Raw genomic sequence first — 10,790 nt, forward strand, 5'->3', positions numbered from 1 at the left:
CTAGCCCTCCCCTCCTTCCCCCCCCGGCCCGGCCCGGTCCCCCCCTACTCCCCCTCTTCCTCTCCCCCTACACACCCCAACCCTGCCATACCCCTCCACCTTTCTCCTCGTCCTTCCACGTTTCTTCCCCCACCCGGCTCCCACCTGGCCTCTCTCCCTGCTCCCTTTCCCCGCAATAGTTTTTCCCTACCTGCCTTCAATCCTCTCTCTACTTCCTCTGCCCTTCCTTCCCCACCCCAGAGTCCAGCTCCCCCTGCCCCCTTTCCGTGCTGCCTTCTCCCCCACCTTCCCCTCAATCTGCCTTCATTCCTCCTACTCCATCCTCTACCCTTCCTTCCTTCCCAGCCCACCTCCCCCTGTCCCCTCTCGATACTGCCCGGTACACCCCGACCCCCCCACCTGCCCTCCGTCCTTGACTCCCGCTGTCCATCCCCTCTGCCCCCCTATTCCCGCCCTCCATCCTCTCCTTCTTTCCCCCGCAGCCGCGGGGCTCGGGGCGCCGCAGAATAAAGCCCAGAGGGCCGGAGCGGCGCCCCCCGCTGTCCCCGGAGCCCCACACGGGGCCGGGCCCGCTCGGCGGGTCCCCCCACACCGTTCCAATGCACCGCCCGACACCGCCGGGGCTCCGGCTTTCCCTACATCACACTGGGGGTCCCCGGGAGGGGGTTTGGGGGGCTGGGGGTCAGGGGGGGCCCCCTCGGGGAGGGGTCCTGGGGTGGGGGGCGGGTTGGGGTGGGCAGGGCCCCCTCCGGGGGAGGGGGTCCCGGGGAGGGGGTCGGGGTGGGCCCCCTCCGGAGGGGGGGGTCCGGGGGAGGGGGGTGGGGCGGAGGGGGGACTTCCCCCCTCCAGTCCCCGCCCCCTCCCCCGGACCCCTCCTCCGGACGGGGTCGACCCCGGCCCCCTCCCCGGGACCCCCTCCTCCGGACCGGGGCCCGGGGGGGGGGGAGAAGGGGAGGGGCCGTTTGTTTGTGCGGGGATCTGTGTATGCTCACGCTGCAGAGTGACGTGACCCCCTCTGCTTCCCCCCCCCCACCCCCCCCCCCCCCCCGCCCCCCCCGGGCCCCGGTCCGGGGGAGGGGGTCCCGGGGAGGGGGCCCGGGTGAGCCCCGTCCGGAGGAGGGGTCCGGGGGAGGGGGCGGGGACTGGAGGGGGGAAGTCCCCCCTCCGCCCCACCCCCCTCCCCCGGGCCCCCCCCCCAGAGGGGGCCCACCCCGACCCCCTCCCCGGGACCCCCTCCTCCGGAGGGGGCCCCGCCCCCCCTAACTCACCCCCACCCCAGGACCCCTCCCTCCCTAAACCTCCCCACCCCCAGGACCCCCTCCGGAGGAGGGGGCCCATCCCACCCGAACCCACACTGGGACCCCCTCGTCGGGAGGGGTTCCCCCCTGACCCCCAGCCCCGACGCCGCCGGGGAGCCCCCACTGCGATGGGGGCAAAGCCGCAGCCCCGGCGGCGTCCGGCGGCTCTTGAGAACCGCCCCGGGGGACCCGCCGAGCGGGCCCGGCCCCGGTGGGGCTCCGGGGACAGCGGGGGGCGCCGGGCTCCGGCCCTCTGGGCTTTATTCTGCGGCGCCCCCAGCCCCGCGGCGGCGGGGGAAAGAGGAATGGGGGGACAGAGGAGGGGTCAGGGAGGGATTGGGAGGGTATGGAGAGGGGTTGGGGGGTTTGGGGGAGAAGGAGGAGGAAAGGGAAAGGCCGGGTGGGGAGAGGGATGATGGACAGAGGAGGGGTACAGGGGCAAGAGAGGGGAGGCGGGCTGGGGAGGGGGTAGGAGACAGCCGAAAGGACGAGGGGGGGTCCGGGAGGTGCAGGGGAACAGGGAGAGAGGCCAGGGGAGGCTGGGGAGAGGGGAGAGGGCAGGGGAGGCTGGGGAGAGGGGAGAGGGCGGAGGGGGGCTGGGAGGGAGAGGGGGAATGGGGGAACAAAGAAGCTGGAGGGGTAGAAAAGAGGGGATAAGGTGGGGGAGAAGGAGGAGGATAAGAGCAGGAGAAAGAGGGAGAAGAAAGAGGACGAGACGAGGCTCTCCTGAGCCACGCCGGGAGAGCCCAGCCGACCAGCAGCCACTCCAGCCTCTGAGAGAGCAAATGGCGGCGCTGCCGCTTTCCGGGCCTTAAATCACCTCGGCCCCGCCCCGCGCAGCCGCACTGGGGCCCCGCGCACCTGAACCGGGACCGGCCCAGAGCCCCGGGCCCGCCCCAGAGCCCCGGGCCCGCCCCAGAGCCCCGGGCCCGCCCCAGAGCCCCGGGACCGCCCCAGAGCCCCGGGCCCGCCCCAGAGCCCCGGGCCCGCCCCAGAGCCCCGGGACCGCCCCAGAGCCCCGGGTCCGCCCCAGAGCCCCGGGACCGCCCCGGAGCCCCGGGACCGCCCCAGAGCCCCGGGACCGCCCCAGAGCCCCGGGACCGCCCCAGAGCCCCGGGACCGCCCCGGGACCGCCCCAGAGCCCCGGGACCGCCCCAGAGCCCCGGGACCGCCCCAGAGCCCCGGGCCCCGCGCACCTGAACCGGGACCGCCCCAGAGCTCCGGCCCCGCCCGGCCCGGGCTGGCGGCGGGACCATCGCTCCCGGCCCCGCCCCTCTCACCTGCGCCGGGCCTCTGGGCTTTCCGTCAGCCCAACAAAGCGCTGCACTTCGGCTTTTCTTGCCGAGCCCAAACTCTCCGCACTTGCTCCTCTCCTCAAGCCCTGCAAACACAGCGTTTAGTCCCTGTTCCTGAGCCCCAGCTCTGGCCCTAGGAGCCGGCTCCAAAATGCTCACTTTAGTCTCTGCTTTTGAGCTCGGAGCCCGATTTAGCACCCCAAACGCAGCACCGGGTGTCTCTTTGTGAGCCCAAATCTGCTCCAGTCCATTGAGTTCAGAGCCCCCACAAGTGCCCCGGGCCATGGGCGGACCCAGCTGGGCACCAGCAGCAGCTCCGTCACCCCCTCCCCTTGTGGGATGGGCAAGAGACCAGAGACAAAAATCCAGCTCACAACACTTTAATAACGGAAACCAGTCAAATACAATCATTTAATATTAATGACAACACATAATGACAGTGAGAGCAACAAGAACACTGAGAACAACAACGAACAGGAGAAAGAGAAATAAACCCTACACCTCCCCCCCTTTAATATTGTAAATCCAAAATGTAATCCAGAGCACCACAAACTCCCTGTGCGGGGGATTTCCACATTCCTGTTATTTTCTCTGTGGTCCATCCTGGGGATTTGTGGACTAAGGAAGGCAGTCTGCTGCTCCTGTGCTATTCCCAACACCACAACACCTGGAATTAGTGCCCTGGGAGCCCAGTCTGGTCCTTCCAGTCACTGGGTGTCACCCAGAGGTTCTTTACCTGCATAAAGTGAAAATGACATCCTGGTCCAGTGGATTCCCAGCAGGATTGGACACTCCTGGCCACAGAGACCAGTCCATGGACGTTGGACTGGTGACAATCCAGGAGGATTTTAAGTTGGATTCCTGCAGGTTTCATTGTGCAGAAGCTCCAGTTCTTTTTGGCACCCCTTGTTTAAATGTTTCCCTGCTGGGAGAGGTCAATTAGTCTTCCTAATGGCCAGATTGCCAGAGGCAGGGAAAACCAACCAGCATTCCCTGCACACCTCCATCACTTCCGTGTCCACCTGCAAGGAGTGGCCAAAGGACAGGAGCCAGCCCAGGACAGGCTCAGAGATGAGGCTTCCATCCCAAACCATTCCATGATGAGTCCACAATCTCTCCCTGCATTAATTTTCCATTGTTTCCTCTCAAATTTATATGATTTATTAAAGGAATCACTTTAAAATTATTCCAGTAATAAAACAGGGAGCATCAAACATACAAGAATCAGTCCCATGTCCACCAAATCATTATTAATTGGAAACCTATTCCCTCATCTCTGTCCTTGTTTTGCTTTCCTGGAAATCCTTAGGACCCCACAGTTTCTCAGAGACATCAGCTGGGATCACGGGAAGGTTTGCTCTGTCAGAAATCCGGGGGGTTTAGAACACTTGTTCCTCTCCATCTCTGTCCCTTACCCAGGTTTCCCCTAGAATGGTGCTGTGGGATAAGTTTGGAATTACTAGAAACAGATCAGCTTCACATTTTTTCCCCTCTGCTTCTCACCTGTTTCAAAATTCCCGGCATTACCCCCCCACATGCCCTAGAACACTGCTGTGCAAACCCCCATCAGAGGAACATCCTGAAAAGGGAAAACCGCCTCCAGCAGCAGCTGGAATGATCCCATTTCTGTTCTTACCTGGTCTGCAGCTGCTCCCGCCAGAGCTCCCCACAGCCACTGCCATTCCTGAACAGGAGCTATGGAAGACACTCCTGCTGTCCAGGAGGGTGAGGAGGCAGTTTGGGAAGTTCTTTGCTGTGCAATCAGACCAGAGAGTGTCAATGATCCTGTGCTCCCTTCCAAGCCAAAGCAGCCCGTGATTCCATGGCATGAGCAGCACCTCTCCCGGCTCCATTCCAGAAACATCCTCCCACTAACCCAGGACTTTTCTTTTTCTGCATCGCACCAGGGATGCGCTGCCGAGTGCGCCAGGCAGGGGACGCCTCAGCATTCCCGGGATGTCTCAGCATTCCCCGCGATGCGCCAATATTCCCAAGATCTCTCAGCATTCCCGGGATCTCTCAGCATTCCCAGCGATGCCCCAGCATTCCCGGGATCTCAGCATTCCCGGGATCTCTCAGCATTCCCGGGATCTCTCAGCATTCCCGGGATCTCTCAGCATTCCCGGGACGCCCCAGCATTCCCAGGATCTCTCAGCATTCCCGGGATCTCTCAGCATTCCCAGGATCTCTCAGCATTCCCGGGATCTCTCAGCATTCCCGGGACGCCGCTCCACGCCGGCCCCGCGCCGTGCCGGCTGCAGTGCCGGGCGCTCCCCACGGGGCGGCAGCACCGGGCGCTCCCGGCCCGGCCGCTCCCGCTGTCCCGGGTCGGTCCCGATCGCTCCCGCTGTCCCGGGCCGGTCCCGGCCGCTCCCGCTGTCCCGGGTCGGTCCCGATCGCTCCCGCTGTCCCGGGCCGGTCCCGATCGCTCCCGCTGTCCCGGGTCGGTCCCGATCGCTCCCGCTGTCCCGGGCCGCTCCCGCTGTCCCGGGCCGCTCCCGGCCGCTCCCGCTGTCCCGGGCCGCTCCCGCTGTCCCGGGCCGCTCCCGGCCGCTCCCGCTGTCCCGGGCCGGTCCCGCTGTCCCGGGCCGGTCCCGGCCGCTCCCGCTGTCCCGGGCCGCTCCCGCTGTCCCGGGCCGGTCCCACTGTCCCGGGCCGGTCCCGGCCGCTCCCGCTGTCCCGGGCCGCTCCCGCTGTCCCGGGCCGCTCCCGCTGTCCCGGGCCGCTCCCGGCCGCTCCCGCTGTCCCGGGCCGCTCCCGCTGTCCCGGGCCGCTCCCGGCCGCTCCCGCTGTCCCGGGCCGGTCCCGCTGTCCCGGGCCGGTCCCGGCCGCTCCCGCTGTCCCGGGCCGGTCCCGCTGTCCCGGGCCGGTCCCGCTGTCCCGGGCCGCTCCCGGCCGCTCCCGCTGTCCCGGGCCGGTCCGGCTTTAACCCGCCCGGACCCGGCGGGGCCGCGGACACCGCGGGCAGAGCCCCCCTGATGCCCCGGATCTCACCCGCCACGGCACCGGATCGCAGCAGTTCCCGAGCCGGAACGGACCCACGGGCAGCATCGAGTCCAAATCCTGGCCCCGCACAGGACCCCAGGAATTCCCCCCTGTGCCCGGGAGCCTCGTCCAGACCCGGCTCTTCCCCCAGGATCCTGAAAACACAGCGGGGCTGGGAGAAGGATGACGACGGGCTTTTAAGATACACATCTCGTTATACGGTCGTTCTATAGATCCGTTCTGTATCCTTATCGGTAATCCTACAATCAACATGTCCCTTATATCCCGCTACACATCCTTACACGTCGCCTTCACTGCGGTGACTCCAGTGACCGACGGGAGCCCCGCCTGACCGCCCCTCCCATTCCCGCACAGCCCGGGTTTCCTTCCCGGCTCCAGCCCCGGATTCCCGCGGCAGTCTCAGGTGTCTCGTTCCATAAAGCAAATTAATCACAACAACGCAGAGCCAGCCCGAGCCGGTCCCTCCGGAGAGCACCGACCGCCTCATCCTTACCCCAAGCTGTGCAGTCTCTCCCCTGCACATTAATTCAGATTGTGTCCCAAAATGTTCATTTTGGCCCCTCCGGAATCCGCCCCAGAGCGACGCCCCGGGCCCCGCTCGGCCGAGGCGGCTCCGGTGTCCCCTGTCCGCAGCTCCCGCTGCTGCCGCCTTCCCGCTCCGTGTCCCGGGAGGGGACAGAGATCCCTGTGTCCCGGGACAGCGATCCCTGTGCCGGGACAGCGATCCCCGTGCCGGGACTGCCATCCCTGTGCCGGGACAGCCATCCCTGTCCCGGGACAGCGATCCCTGTGCCGGGACACCCATCCCTGTGCCGGTACATTCATCCCTGTGCCGGGACACCGATCCCTGTGCCGGGACAGTCATCCCTGTGCCGGGACAGCGATCCCTGTACCGGGACAGCGATCCCCGTGCTGAGGCAGCGACCCGCGAGGCCCCCGTTCCCCGCTCGGGTCTCTCCCCGTTCCCCGCTCACCTCCGAGCCCGGCGCCCCTCCCGGCGCCCCCGGTCCGGCCCCGCTGTTCCCCGGGCACCGCCACGGCGCTGCTGAGTTTGGTCCCAGAAAAAATCTCTGGTATTATTTTTGAGCTCGGACTCGCAGGACTTGGCCCGATCCCCTCAGGAAACCCCCAGTGTGATGTAGGGAAAGCCGGAGCCCCGGCGGTGTCGGGCGGTGCATTGGAACGGTGTGGGGGGACCCGCCGAGCGGGCCCGGCCCCGTGTGGGGCTCCGGGGACAGCGGGGGGCGCCGCTCCGGCCCTCTGGGCTTTATTCTGCGGCGCCCCGAGCCCCGCGGCTGCGGGGGAAAGAGGCAGAGTGGGATAGGGGGGAATGAGGAGGCGAGGGAAAAGGTGGGGCAGCAGAAAGGGAATAAGGGCAGGAGGAAGGATAATTAGAGGGAGGTACAGGATGAGACCCCGAGGCTCCGGAGGAGCCCAGCCCGGCCGCTGGCAACCGCACCGAGCGCTGAACGAGCAAAAGAAGCGGGGCCGGTTCCCGGGGGTTTAAATCCCCTCGGCCCCGCCCCGCCCCGCTCGGCCCATCTCGGGATACGCGGAGAGCATCGCATTGTCCGGGTTCGGCATCACCTGCCCGTGCCTGCAGGAGATGGGAATGGATGCCCCTCTCCCTGCAAGCTCTCGCACTGATCCAGCGTGTTTTCCACCTCCTTGGTCCCAGACAGGGAAACGCTGGCTGCTCCTGTGGGCAAAGGAAAAGCTACTGTGCTATTCCCAAAACAAGAACAACTGGAATCAGTGCCCTAGGAGCCCAGTCTGGTCCTTCCAGTCACTGGAGGTCTTTACCTGTAGAAAGTGAAAATGACATCCTGGTCCAGTGCATTTCCAGCAGGACTGGACACTCCTGGCCACAGAGACCAGTCCATGGAAGTTGGACTGGTGACAATCCAGGAGGATTTTAAATTGGATTCCTGCAGATTTCATTGTGCAGAAGCTCCAGTTCTTTTTGGCACCTCTTGCTTAAATGTTTCCCTGCTGGGAGAGGTCAATTAGTCTTCCTAACGGCCAGATTGCCAGAGGCAGGGAAAACCAACCAGCATTCCCGGCACATCTCCATCATTTCCATGTCCACCTGCAACGAGTGGTCGAAGGACAGGAGCCAGCCCAGGACAGGCTCAGAGATGAAGCTTCCAAGTCAAACGATTCCATGATGATTCTACAATATCTCCCTGCATTAATTTTGCATTGTTTCCTCTCAAATTTAGATGATTTGTTAAAGGAAAAAAAAAAAAAAAAATTATTCCAGGAATAAAAAGGGGAGTTGTAAAACATACAAGAATCATTCCCATGCCCATCAAATCATTATGAATTGGAAGTCCATTCCCTTAACTCTGTCCTTGTTTCGCTTTCCTGGAAGTCCTGAGGATCCTACAGTTTCTAGGTGTATTTCCCTCCCCATAAAGGAATGGAAGAATCCTGATGCATTGGGGAAAGGATTTTTTTTTTTGTTATTTCAAGGAATGACAAGCAGAAAAATGGTCTTGGACACTAGGGATGAGCACCGTCACCATTCCCTCTCTCCAAATCCCACGCAGATGGGGCTGGGAATGCCGGAAGGAGCCGGGTGTGCCTCTAATTGCAGAGCGTGCCTTTAATCCCGGGCTAAGCCAGCTCAGCCTCTGAGCCTGTCCCAGCGCGGGGACAGGCCAGGACAGGTCTGTGCACATCCCAGCACCAGATGCATCAGTCCCCGGCCTGTTCCACACCCTCCAGGCCGGTGGCTGGCCATTCCAGACCGCTGATCCCGTTGCAGCGGGATCTCTCCCTCCTTTCCCATGCCCACAATTTGCCCGCAGTGCCGGGGTCCTGTGGCTAACTGGAGGCAAATGTGGCAGCCACGTCTGGCTGAGCAGGAGATGTGACCTACTTGTCACTGGAATCATGTTGCCGGCTCGGAGCCCTGAGCTCTTCCGACAGCTGGAGCCCGCTGACCCGGCCGTGTCCTGGGAGGGAGCAGAGCCAGGGAAGCTGAAGAAGCTGAAGGGAGCACTACCGGGACAGGTCCGGCATCCCAGAGCAGCGTGAGGGAGAAGGGAGATGTCTGGGAAGCGTAAGGGCAGGAGGAGGGTGTGTCCTTTCCACTTGGCCCTGGTGATATTCCCTTGGGAGTTTTTACCTTCCAGAGCTGGGCTTTTGTTTGCCTGTGCACTTGGGAGTCACTGGCCGGTCCCGGTGCAGCCCTGGTGCGTAGCTTGTGGGCTGGGCTTTCTCGGAGTCCCAGCACATCCCTCTGGCTGCCCTGGTTGTCTTGAGACCCTGGCAGGGGTCTCAGAGACCTTGGCAAGAAGTCAAAACCAGCTATGGCTTCAATTTTAGCCTGTGGGAAAAACTGCCAGCTTTGTATGAATAATTACAAGCCACAAGGGTTTGAGTAGTGTGATACTTGAATTAACATAGGGTGGAAAAGTAGAAATTTGGGCTTTTTAGAATATATTTCAAGGGGTCAAGATGGAAGGATTTGGGCATGTCCTAGCCTTCTTTTCCTTCTTCTTGTCCTCCATGTCTTGGTGTGATGGTAACACTTCTCTCCTGTTTTAAGGTAGAGATTCACAGTCTAACAGATGATAGGTATTGTCAAAGAAATTGTAAACATATTACACATAGTTTTGAGTATGCAAGGTGAGAGCCACCCGAGGCTTGAAGCAGAATGCTATGGTGGACTTGCTAGGCAGAGCTCAGTAGGTTGGAGAAATATTATAGATAAGAAGAAATAAACAACCTTGAAAACACAATCGGATGCATTCAATTCTTTGTCTCCTTCTTTGGCTGCAGAGGCTGGGAAAAGAACTTTTACACTGTTGGGGTCCAACCCTGACAGGCTTCATGTGGGTGCGAGGGCCTAGGATGGAGAGAAGGACACGAGAAACCTTCTGCCCGAGTTAAGCATGGAGAGAGGATCAGCAGGTGCAATCCTGTGCCTGCAACAGCAGGAATAGGGACAGCACTGAGCTGACTCCAGCTCTGGGTTGTGTGGCTCCTTTTTCCTTGCTCTGCTCTGATTTTTCATCACTACCACAAGATCCCTTTTTTCAGCCCTTCTTTTTCTTGAGCAAGTAACACCAAGTGCAATATTCTGTGGAATGAATGGATCCCCCACGCTCCAGCCCTATCCTTTGGAGAGGCAGATCCAGCTCTGGAGCCCTCTCCTGTGCCACAAGCAGTGTGACAGCAGCCTGCTGCCCCATTCCTCAGGGGAGTCTTCTGCCTCCTCCCTGTCCCCCCGGCTGTGCCTGTGGCAGGTGCAGGAAGCAGTGTCTGCCTGCCTGGGCAGCATTTGGTGAGGGCAAAGGGCCTGTGAGTGGTGCTGCTGCATTAGCCAGGGCCTGCCTGCTGTGCAAAGCCTTATTAGAGAGCAAAAAGGGCTTTATTTCAGGCTGGAAGTCATCGAGCCTGTTCAGGCAGATGTTTATTTCCTCTGCTCCCTGGAATGATGTCATTATGGCCAGCAAAGTTCTCTGCTTCCCCAAAGCTGGGCAAACTGCTCTGGTACTTTCTCAGGCTCCCCGGGCAGCACTCTATAAAATACAGGCAGTGTACAACTGGTTTCACAAGGAATTTCTGTTTAGCCTACTCATTAAAGTGCTCCAAAGGGAGTCTGAGGTGTTTGTATTCCATGATTCTTGAGAACGAGTCACTGTTTATGCTGGCAGGTTTCCAAATAAGGAGAAAAAAAAAGGATACTTCTGGGTCAAATTCCTGCTCTTAAGCTTTTACACTCCTTACCTCTCGGACGAGTCCTGTGCTCTGACATCAATCCTCCCACAGAGCACCAACCAGAGCCCTTCTGGCCTTTGGGATCTGAGGTGACATGGAAGGATCACCTGCTTATTTTTTTAATACCTCTGGCCTATGAGTTACTTTAACCCTCACTGTTTTTCCTGCTGCAGAGAATAATCCTGGAATTAGGGGTTTCTTGGACACTACCATTTGCTGCTTTCTGCTGGAAAGCAGGTAATCTTATTCCAGCTAGGGAAAAATGCAAGTTAAACTTTTTAACTTTACAAAAATGTCTGAGCCTAGGAAGGGGAAATGAATGCTTCTGCATCCCTAAAATTAGATATATGTACACGAAAACCAATTTAAGATGCTTCAACTGCAACAGCCTTTTCCACTTAAGTGTCTTTAAATATTTTTTTTCCTACTGTTAGAGTAACAGAATAAATAACAGCACCTG

This window comes from Taeniopygia guttata, chromosome 5 (assembly GCF_048771995.1).
Source record: "Taeniopygia guttata chromosome 5, bTaeGut7.mat, whole genome shotgun sequence".
NCBI classification, from domain to species: Eukaryota; Metazoa; Chordata; class Aves; order Passeriformes; family Estrildidae; genus Taeniopygia; species Taeniopygia guttata.